Below are 10,951 nucleotides of genomic sequence, written 5' to 3'. Positions count from 1 at the left end.
TGGCAGCACCCTCCGGACTCCTGGAATCATTTCTCTTGCCAGTGCAACGTCACACCAGCGAGAATCACTGCTGTTCTCCACCAGCGGAGACAAGACGCCATGGCCATACCGGGGTGATCAGAGGCCGTTGAAGCTCCGGAGTGGTCAGGGCATGGCCTGACAATGCCCATTGGGTACTGCCAGCCTGTTAGTGCCCATCTGGCACCTTAGCATTGACCAGTTTGGCACCATAAGTATGCTGGGGCAGTGCCAAGAGAGTGGAGCCTGAGTGGGGATGTGGCCTGAGGGGGAATGAGGCCTGAGTGGGAATGGGGGAATGCAAGGACAGGGGGTCGGCAAGGGACTGGGCATGCAAAGTGGGTGTGCAAGGGTTAGGGGGTAGGGAGTCTGCTGGGGGAAATCATTGGGAGGGTCCTAATGCCCTGATGCCAGTGGCCCATGATGGTGTGGGGGGAGGATATGCCATCGATGATGGCCTGGGGTGGTTAGGGTTCCGATGTCTGTTGGTTGGGGGTTGGATGGGCAGGAGGTTTCCCGGTTGCGGCGAGATCAGGGCACCCAAGCATTCAGCAGCCGGCTTCTGTGGCTTACGAAGGCTCCATCCTGCCCTCCTTCTGGTTTTCAAACTTTTGAATTTTTTGGGAAGGGCCATAACGGGAAGAAAACAGGAGCAATCCGCGCCGGTCTGTGCACTGGAAGAACCCCACTTGAAACACATCGTTATGGAGTCCCCAGGTGTGTGATTCGCCCGAACTGGCTGCAGCTGTGCGCCGTTAACCAGGAGAGCTGCATTTAAAATGCTCCCTCTACACTCACAGCCAGTCACATCAGGAGGATGGCAGTGCGTATACCAGCCCCATGTTTCATGGAGGGAGACCTGGGATGGATTCTGGACGCCGTGAAAGAGAGGCAGGCCATCCTGTACCCTCAAGAGGGTAGATAACCAAGGAGCAGGGACACCAATGCAACCTGGGATGCAGTGGCTACAGGATTCAGTACCCACAGCCTGACACTGAGGACAGATGCCCAATGTCGCAAGGAAAAAAACGTGTTCCGATTTTATCCCACACTCCAAAGATGTGCAGGTTACAGGACTAGGGTAAATATGTGGGGTTACGGGGATAAGGCCTGAGTGGATTTGTTATGGGTGCAGACTTGATGGGCTGAATGACCTCCTCCTGCACTCCAGGGGTTCTATGATTCTAATGTCATGGTATTTCAATTGCTCATCCAAATACTTTTTAAACGTTGTAAGGTTTCAAGCCTTCACTACCTTCCCAGGCAGTGCATTCCAGATTATCACCAAGTGCTGAGTGAAAATTATTTTTCTCAAATCCTCTCTGAATCCCCTGCCCTTCACCCTAAAACTATGCCCCCTCATGATTGACTCCTCAACCAAGGGAAACAGCCGTTTCTATTCACCCTGTCCATTCCCTCATAATATTATACACCTCAATCATGTCCCCACTCAGCCTACTTTGCTCAAAAGAAAACAATCAAAGCCGATCCAGTCTCACCTTATAGCTCAAATGCTCCATCTCAGGCAACACCCTGGTGAACCTCCTCTGTACCCCCTCTAGTTGCAATCACATCCTTCCTATAATGAGAAGACTAGAACTGCATACAGTATTCCAGCTGTACAGCTTGAACATAACAAGGGTGGCACAGTGGTTAGCACGGCTGCCTTACAGCGCCAGGGACCCAGGTTCGATTCCTGGCTTGAGTTACTGTCTGTGTGAGTTTGCACATTCTCCCCATGTCTGCGTGTGTTTCCTCCGGGTGCTCTGGTTTCCTCCCACAGTCCAAATGTGCGAGTTAGGTGGATTGGCCGTGCTAAATTGCCCCTTAGCGTCACGAGGATTAGCTCGGGTAAGCGCATGGGGTTATGGGGATAGGGCCTTGGTGAGACTGTGGTCGGTGCAGACGCGATGGGTCAAATGGCCTCCTTCTGCACTCCAGGATTCTATGAACCTCCTTGCTCAGATAGGCTACACTATCACTGATGAAAGCAAGTGTCTCATATCATAGAATCCTACAGTACAAAAGGAGGCCATTCTGCCCATAAAGTCTGCACTGACTCTGATGGATTATATTACCCAGGTCCTCTCCTCTGCCATAACCCCGCACATTTACCATGGCTATCCATCTAACCGACACACCTTGCCAATTTACCATGGCTAATCCACCTAACTGGCACATCTTTTGGACTTCATATCTACCCTATTCACCTTTTCTACTCTTTGTAACTATACTATTCACCTGCTCTGCCGCCTTCAGGGATCTGTGAATAAGTATCCCAAGGTCCATCTGTTCCTCTGATGTGTCCTGTCGTTCATTAAATACTCCCTTGTCTTGTTACTTCTTCGAAAGTGCATAACCTCACACTTATCAGGGTCAAATACCATCTGCCACTGCTCTGCCCATCTGACCAACCCATCGTAATCTACAATGTTCTTCTTCACTATTAACCACCCAACCAATCTTGGTGTCATCTGCAAACTTGCTTATCATTTCCCTCACATTATCATCTATGTCATTTATGCATATAACAAACAATAAGAATTCAGCACTGAATCTTGTGGTACACCATTGAACACCAACTTCCAGTCACTCAAACAGCCTTCTACCACTACCCTTTGTGTCCTATTACTAATGATGTGGAGATGCCGGTGTTGGACTGGGGTAAACACAGTAAGAAGTTTAACAACACCAGGTTAAAGTCCAACAGATTTATTTGGTAGCAAAAGCCACACAAGCTTTCGGAGCCCCAAGCCCCTTCTTCAGGTGAGTGGGAATTCTGTTCACAAACAGGGCATATAAAGACACAGACTCAATTTACATGAATAATGGTTGGAATGCGAATACTTACAGCTAATCAACTCTTTAAGATACAAACAATGTGAGTGGAGAGAGCATCAAGACAGGCTAAAAAGATGTGTATTGTCTCCAGACAGGATAGCCAGTGAAACTCTGCAGGTCCAGGCAGGCTGTGGGGATTACAAATAGTGTGACATGAACCCAATATCCCGGTTGAGGCCGTCCTCATGTGTGCGGAACTTGGCTATCAGTTTCTGCTCAGCGACTCTGCGCCGTCGTGTGTCGTGAAGGCCGCCTTGGAGAACGCTTACCCGAATAACAGAGGCCGAATGCCCGTAACCGCTGAAGTGCTCCCCAACAGGAAGAGAACAGTCTTGCCTGGTGATTGTCGAGCGGTGTTCATTCATCCGTTGTCGCAGCGTCTGCATAGTTTCCCCAATGTACCATGCCTCGGGACATCCTTTCCTGCAGCGTATCAGGTAGACAATGTTGGCCGAGTTGCAAGAGTATGTACCGTGTACCTGGTGGATGGTGTTCTCATGTGAGATGATGGCATCTGTGTCGATGATCTGGCACGTCTTGCAGAGGTTGCTGTGGCAGGGTTGTGCGGTGTCGTGGTCACTGTTCTCCTGAAGGCTGGACAGTTTGCTGCGGACAATGGTCTGTTTGGAGGTTGTGCGGTTGTTTGAAGGCAAGAAGTGGGGGTGTGGGGATGGCCTTGGCGAGATGTTCGTCTTCACCAATGACACGTTGAAGGCTCCGGAGGAGATGCCATAGCTTCTCCGCTCCGGGGAAGTACTGGACAACGAAGGGTACTCTGTCCACCGTGTCCCATGTTTGTCTTCTGAGGAGGTCGGTGCGGTTTTTCGCTGTGGCGCGTTGGAACTGTTGATCGATGAGTCGAGCGCTATATCCTGTTCTTATGAGGGCATCTTTCAGCGTCTGGAGGTGTCTGTTGCGATCCTCCTCATCCGAGCAGATCCTGTGTATACGGAGGGCTTGTCCGTAGGGGATGGCTTCTTTAACGTGTTTAGGGTGGAAGCTAGAGAAATGGAGCATCGTGAGGTTATCCGTGGGCTTGCGGTATAGTGAGGTGCTGAGGTGACCGTCCTTAGTGGAGATGCGTGTGTCCAAGAATGCAACCGATTCCGGAGAGTAGTCCATGGTGAGTTTGAATCATAGAAACCCTACAGTGCAGAAGGAGGCCATTCGGCCCATCGAGTCTGCACCGACCACAATCCCACCCAGGCCCTACCCCCACATATTTACCTGCTAATCCCTCTAACCTACGCATGTCAGGACTCTAAGGGGCAATTTTTAAGCTGGCCAATCAACCTAACCCACACATCTTTGGACTGTGGGAGGAAACCGGAGCACCCAGAGGAAACCCACGCAGACAGTGACCCAAGCCGGGAATCGAACCCAGGACCCTGGAGCTGTGAAGCAGCAGTGCTAACCACTGTGCTACCGTGCCGCCACTATTTTGATGGTGGGATGGAACTTGTTGATGTCATCATATAGTTGTTTCACTGATTGTTCACCATGAGTCCAAAGGAAGAAAATGTCATCGATATTTCTAGTGTATAGCATCGGTTGGAGGTCCCATGCGGTGAAGAAGTCTTGTTCGAGCCTGTGCATGAAGATGTTGGCATATTGAGGAGTGAATTTGGTCCCCATGGCTATTCCGTGTGTCTGGATGAAGAACTGGTTGTTGAAGGTGAAGATATTGTGGTCCAGGATGAAGCGGATGAGTTGTACAATTGCATCTGGAAACTGGCAGTTGGCGGCGCTGAGCACTGAGGCCGTTGCAGCAATGCCATCATCGTGGGAGATGCTGGTGTCGAGTGCCGAGACATCCATTGTGACGAGGAGTGCTCCTGGTTCAACTGCTCCATGTGTGCCGAGTTTCTGTAGGAAGTCCGTAGTGTCGCAACAAAAGCTGGGGGTTCTTTGTACAATGGGTTTCAGGATGCCCTCGACATAGCCGGAGAGGTTCTCGCACATGGTCCCATTGCCCGATACAATGGGACGGCCGAGTGTGTTTGCCTTGTGTATCTTCGGGAGACAGTAGAGATCTGCAACGCGGGGAGTACGTGGGATGAGAGCACAGAGGGTGCTCTGAAGGTCCGGATCAAAGGTCTTGATCAGAGTGTTGAGTTGACGGGTGCATTCTTTGGTCGGATCTGCGGGTAACTGTCTGTAGTGTTCCTCGTTGTTTAGTTGTCGGTACACTTCTTTGTAGTAATCCGTTCTGTTCAATATGACGATGGCCCCTCCTTTGTCCGCTGGTTTGATGACAATGTTGTGGTTGGTCTTGAGAATGCGAATGGCGTTGCGTTGTGCTTGGGTGATGTTCGGGGCTGTCTTGTGAGTGCGGCTGATGAATTTGGTGTTGACGCACCTCCTGATGGCTTGGGCATACATGTCAAGTCGAGGGCAGCGGCCTTCCGGAGGAGTCCAATTCGACTCTTTCCTCTTCGGATGCACTGCGGATCTCTCTGTCGGCTGTTCCGGTTCATTGGCTGTCTCATTGTGTTCGCTGTTGGCCTCTTGGGGTTTGTGGAAGAACTCCCGCCGCCTCATTCGCCTGATGAATTCCTCTGTGTCTGCTGCGAGACTGATGGGATCTATTTTGGTGGTGGGGCAAAAAATTAAGCCCTCGGCTGAGAACTTCGATTTCATCTGGTTGAAGTGTGTAGTCGGACAAGTTGACAATGGACTTCCCTGCAGTGGTACTGTTTTCTACTGTGGTACCGGGGGAGGCTTGGTTGCTGCTGGTGGTGATGCCGAGTTTCTCAAGTTTCCTGTTCTTGGTGTGCATGTAGATGGTGTAGTTCTACAGCAAACGCCACAGCCTGGAAACCAAGGTAGAGTCCATATTCTCAACCTGCGCTCAGGATGCAGACCAGCTGTGAAACTCTGCCAAGCAGACGAGACAAAGCAACTGCACCATGAAGCAGGAGGAAAAAGAGAGGGGGAGAGACAGTTCGTATGAATATCCACTTCGGGCCCCTCAATCCCTCCCAGAACCCCATGTGCTCATGATTCTTGAAGCTAACTATCCTGCACCATTCCCGGTGCCATGGGCCAACTCAATTGCCTGCTGACCATTACCACATCATCATGTTAACAGCCACAGGCACTACCCATTTTCCCTCATGAACCCAATGGCACCCTACATGGCTGTACCCTCCCCTCACATGATGCAGCACGATGCCTTCTGCACTCCCAGGCAGTTGTGAGGTTATTGGTGTGCAGTGCAAAGCTGCCCCTCTGGATGGCAATAAACCACAGAGCCTGTCCAGCAGACAGATGGCAGGCTAACCAGTGTGACATCAGTGGGATTTGAACTTGACCTCATATGAAATGCCTGGGAGGTCTATTAGCGGTCAGAGAGACTGCTTGTCACACGAGCTGCAGCCTTGATCTGAGGACCCACCAGCCCAAGCACCCCCCCCCAAACCCCTGCATTCTTTAAGGCCCCCCCCCCATCCCACATCAAGGCAGCGGCTGACCCACCCTCTTGCACCCTGGAAGTTGGTGCACAGCTGTGCTCACTTCCTTGCTTGCCCTCACAACTGTTGTGCCAGAAGCACATTTTATAGGACCAGTAATGATTCACGTCCCTGTGACGTCCCTCCAGAGATGTGGGAACATCCTGGGAGGAGTGATGATCGCATGTTGAACTTGCTTGTTAGATTGAAATCAATTCAATCTCATGCTAATCAGCCTCGCGCCCTTTTTGGCCATGATTTCGTGTACGGCAGTAGAAAGAGACCAGGATAATTGCAAACTGTTTGGCACCGGGCGCAGAACTGATTTTTAGGTCCGCAAGCTATTTTCCGGGGTTGGCACAATCTGTGCCAGGTGTGACGAGGCTGGAAAATTGCTGGGTAAACATGAGGCATTGTGGGTCATCATCAGCAGCAGAATTGTACTCAACCACCATCTGTAACTGCATGGCCTGGCATATCCCTCATTCTACCATTACCCTCAAGCCAGGAGATCAACCCTAGTTCAATGAAGAGTGCAGGAGGGCATGCCAGGAGCAACACCAGACAAACCTAAAAATGACGTGTCAACTGGGTGAAGATGGGGAGACGATGGCCCAATGATATTATCGCTAGATTATTAATTCAGAAACTCAGCTAATATTCTGGGGATCTGGGTTCAAATCCCACCACGGCAGATGGTGGAATTTGAATTCAGTAAAATATAATCTTGAATTAAGAATCTACTGATGACCGTGAAACCATTGTCAGTTGTCAGAAAAACCCATCTGTTTCAGTTAATGTCCTTTAGGGAAGGAAATCCGATGTCCTCACCTGGTCTGGCCGACATGTGACTCCAAAGCCACAGTGATGTGATTGACTCTTAACTGCCCTCAGGCAACTAGGGATGGGCAATATATGCTGGCCAGCCAGTGACGCCCATGAACCACAAATGAATTTTTAAAAAAGGTGCAACACAGGACTAGAACATAGAACATAGAAAGCCACAGCACAAACAGGCCCTTCGGCCCACAAGTTGCGCCGATCACATCCCCACCTCTAGGCCTATCTATAGCCCTCAATCCCATTAAATCCCATGTACTCATCCAGAAGTCTCTTAAAAGACCCCAACGAGTTTGCCTCCACCACCACCGACGTCAGCCGATTCCACTCACCCACCACCCTCTGAGTGAAAAACTTACCCCTGACATCTCCTCTGTACCTACCCTGACTACGAGGCGGCATGGTGGTACAGTGGTGGGGCGGCACGATGGTACAGTGGTTAGCGCCACTGCCTCACAGCGCCAGGGACCCGGGTCCGATTCCCGACTTGTGTCTGTGTGGAGTTTGCATGTTCTTCCGTGTCTGCATGGGTTTCCACCGGGTTCTCTGGTTTCCTCCCATGCCATAGATTTGTGGGTTAGTTTGATTGGTCATGCTAAATTACCCCTTAGTGTCAGGAGGTTGGTAGGGTTATGGGGATAGGGGCTGGGTGGGATTGTGGTTGGTGCAGGCTCAATGGGCCGAATGGCCTCCTTCTGCACTGTAGGGATTCTATGATACTTGCGTGCTAAACAGCATATGCAGCACACCATAGTAAAAAGTCTCACAGCACTAGGTTAAAGTCGAACAGGTTGATTTGGAATCACAAGCTTTTGGAGCGCTGCTCCTCAGGTGAGTGGGGGTTAGTTCACAAACACAGCATACATAGGCAAAGACACAATTTCAAGATAATTACAGATTGGAATGTGAGTTTTTACAGGCAATCAAGTCTTTACAAGTATGAACAGTGTGAATGGAGAGAGGGATAATCACAGGTTAAAGAGGCATGAATTGTCTCAAGCCAGGACAGTTCGTAGGATTTTGCAAACCCAGTCAGTATGGTGGCGGTTATAAGTATTGTGACATGAACCCAAGATCCCAGTTGAGGCCATGCTCACGCGTGTGGAACTTGGCTATCAGTTTCTGTTCAGTGATTCTATGTTGGCGTGCGTCTTGAAGGCTGCCTTGGAGAACGCTTACCCAAAGATCGGAGGCTGAATGCCCTTGACTGCTGAAGTGCTCCCCGACTTGAAGGGAACACTCCTGCCTGGTAAGTGTTGCACGGTGTCCATTCATCCATTGTTGTAGCATCTGCATGGTCTCGTTGATGTACCACGCCTTGGGACATCCTTTTCTGCAGTGTATGGGTTAGACAATGTTGGCCGAGTTGCATGAATATCTACTGTGTGCCTGGTGGGTAGTGTTCTCATGTGTGATGGTGGTATCCAAATCGATGATCCAGCATGTCTTGCAGAGGTTGCCATGGCAGGGTTGTGTGGTGTCGTGGTCGCTGTTCTGAAGGCTTCCACCCTAAACACATTAAAGAAGCCATCCCCTACGGACAAGCCCTCCGTATGTACAGGATCTGCTCAGATGAGGCAGAACGCAACAGACACCTACAGAAGCTGAAAGATGCCCTCGTAAGAATGGGATTTTGCGTTCAGCTCATCGATCGACAGTTCCGACGGGCCACAGTGAAAAACCGCACCAACCTCCTCAGAAGACAAACACGGGACATGATCAACAGAGTACCCTTCCCTGGAGTGGAGAAACTATGACATCTTCTTCGGAGCCTTCAACATGTCATCGATGATGATGAACATCTCACCAAGGCTATCCGTAAATCCCCACTACTTGTCTTCAAACAACCACCCAACTTCAAACAGACCATTGTTTCCAGCAAACTATCCAGCCTTCAGGAGAACAGCAACCACGACACCGCTCAACCCTGCCACGGCAACCTCTGCAAGACATGTTGGAACAAGTTGTAATTGTAGGGGGAACGGACAGGTACTTCCGCAGTCGCAAAAGAGACTCTAGGATGGTCTGTTGACTTCCTGGTGCCAGGATCAGGATGTCACTGAACGGTTGCAGGACATTCAGAAGGGGAAGGACAAACAGACAGAAATCGTGGTACATATACATGCTAATGATATATTGAGAGAAAGAGATGAGGTCCTGCAAGCATAATTTAGGGAGCGAGGAAATAGATCAAAAGAAGTACTCAGAACCTAGTAATAAGACCGTAAGAATTAGGAGCAGAATTAGGCCACTCGGCCCATGCTCTGCCATTGAATCATGGCTGATATTTTTCTCATCCCCATTCTCCTGCCTTTTCCCCATAACCCCTGATCCCCTTATTAATCAAGAACCTATCTATCTCTGTCTTAAAGACACTCAATGATCTGGCCTCCACAGCCTTCTGCGGCAAAGAGTTCCACAGATTCATCACTGTGTGGCTGAAGAAATTCCTCCTCATCTCTGTTTAGCCTGAGGTTGTGTCCTCTGGTTCTACTTTTTCCGACTAGTGGAAACATCCTCTCCACATCCACTCTATCCAGGCCTTGCAGTATCCTGTAAGTTTCAATAAGATCTCCCCTCATCCTTCTAAACTCCAATGAGTGCAGGCGCGGTGTCCTCAACCGATCCTCATACGACAAGCTCTTCATTCTAGGATCATTCTTGTGAACGTCCTATGGACCCTTTCCAAGGGTAACACATCCTTCCTTAGATACGGGGCCCAAAACTGCTCACAATGCTCCAAATGGGGTTTGACCAGAGCCTTATACAACCTCAGAAGTGCATCCATGCTCTTGTATTCTAGCCCTGTCAACATGAATACTAACATTGCATTTACCTTTCTAACCTGCATGTTAACCTTAAGAGAATCTTGAACAATGACTTCCAAGTCCCTTTATGTTTCTGATTTCCTAAGTATTTTCCCATTAAGAAAATAGTCTATGCCTCCATTCCTCCTTCCAAAGTGCATAACCTCACACTTTTCCACATTGTATTCCACCTTCCACTTCTTTGCCCACTTCTCCTAACCTGTCCAAGTTCTTCTGCAGCCCCCCTTGCTTCCTCAATACTACCTGTCCCTCTACATATCTTTGTATCATCTGTAAACTTAGCAACAGTGAACATAACATAAGAACTAGGAGCAGGAATGGGCCATCTGGCCCCTCAAGCCTGCTCCGCCATTCAATAAGATCAAGGCTGATCTTTTTGTGGACTCAGCTCCACTTACCCGCCCACTCACCATAACCCTTAATTCTTTTACTGTTCAAAAATGTATCTATCCTTGCCTTAAAAACATTCAATGAGGTAGCCTCAACTGCTTCACTGGGCAGGGAATTCCACAGATTCACAACCCTTTGTGTGAAGAAGTTCCTCCTCAACTCAGTCCTAAATCTGTTTCCCCTTATTTTGAGGCTATGCCCCCTAATTCTAGTTTCACCCGCTAGTGGAAACAACTTCCCTGCTTCTATCTTATCTTTTCCCTTCATAATCTTATATGTTTCTATAAGATCTCCCCTTATTCTTCTGAATTCCAAGGAGTATAGCCCCAGTCTACTCAGTCTCTCCTCATAAGCCAACCCTCTCAACTCCGAAATCAACCTAGTGAATCTCCTCTGCACCCCTTCCAGTGCCAGTAAGGAGACCACAACTGTACACAGTACTCCAGGTATGGCCTCACCAGCACCTTATAGAGCTGCAACATAATCTCGCTGTTTTTAAACTCCATCCCTCTAGCAATGAAGGACAAAATTCCATTTGCCTTCTTAATACCTGCTGCACCTGTAAACCAACTCCTTGAGATT

This window comes from Mustelus asterias, chromosome 20 (genome assembly GCF_964213995.1).
Source record: "Mustelus asterias chromosome 20, sMusAst1.hap1.1, whole genome shotgun sequence".
Classification (NCBI taxonomy): Eukaryota; Metazoa; Chordata; class Chondrichthyes; order Carcharhiniformes; family Triakidae; genus Mustelus; species Mustelus asterias.
This window is presented reverse-complemented; position numbering follows the sequence as displayed.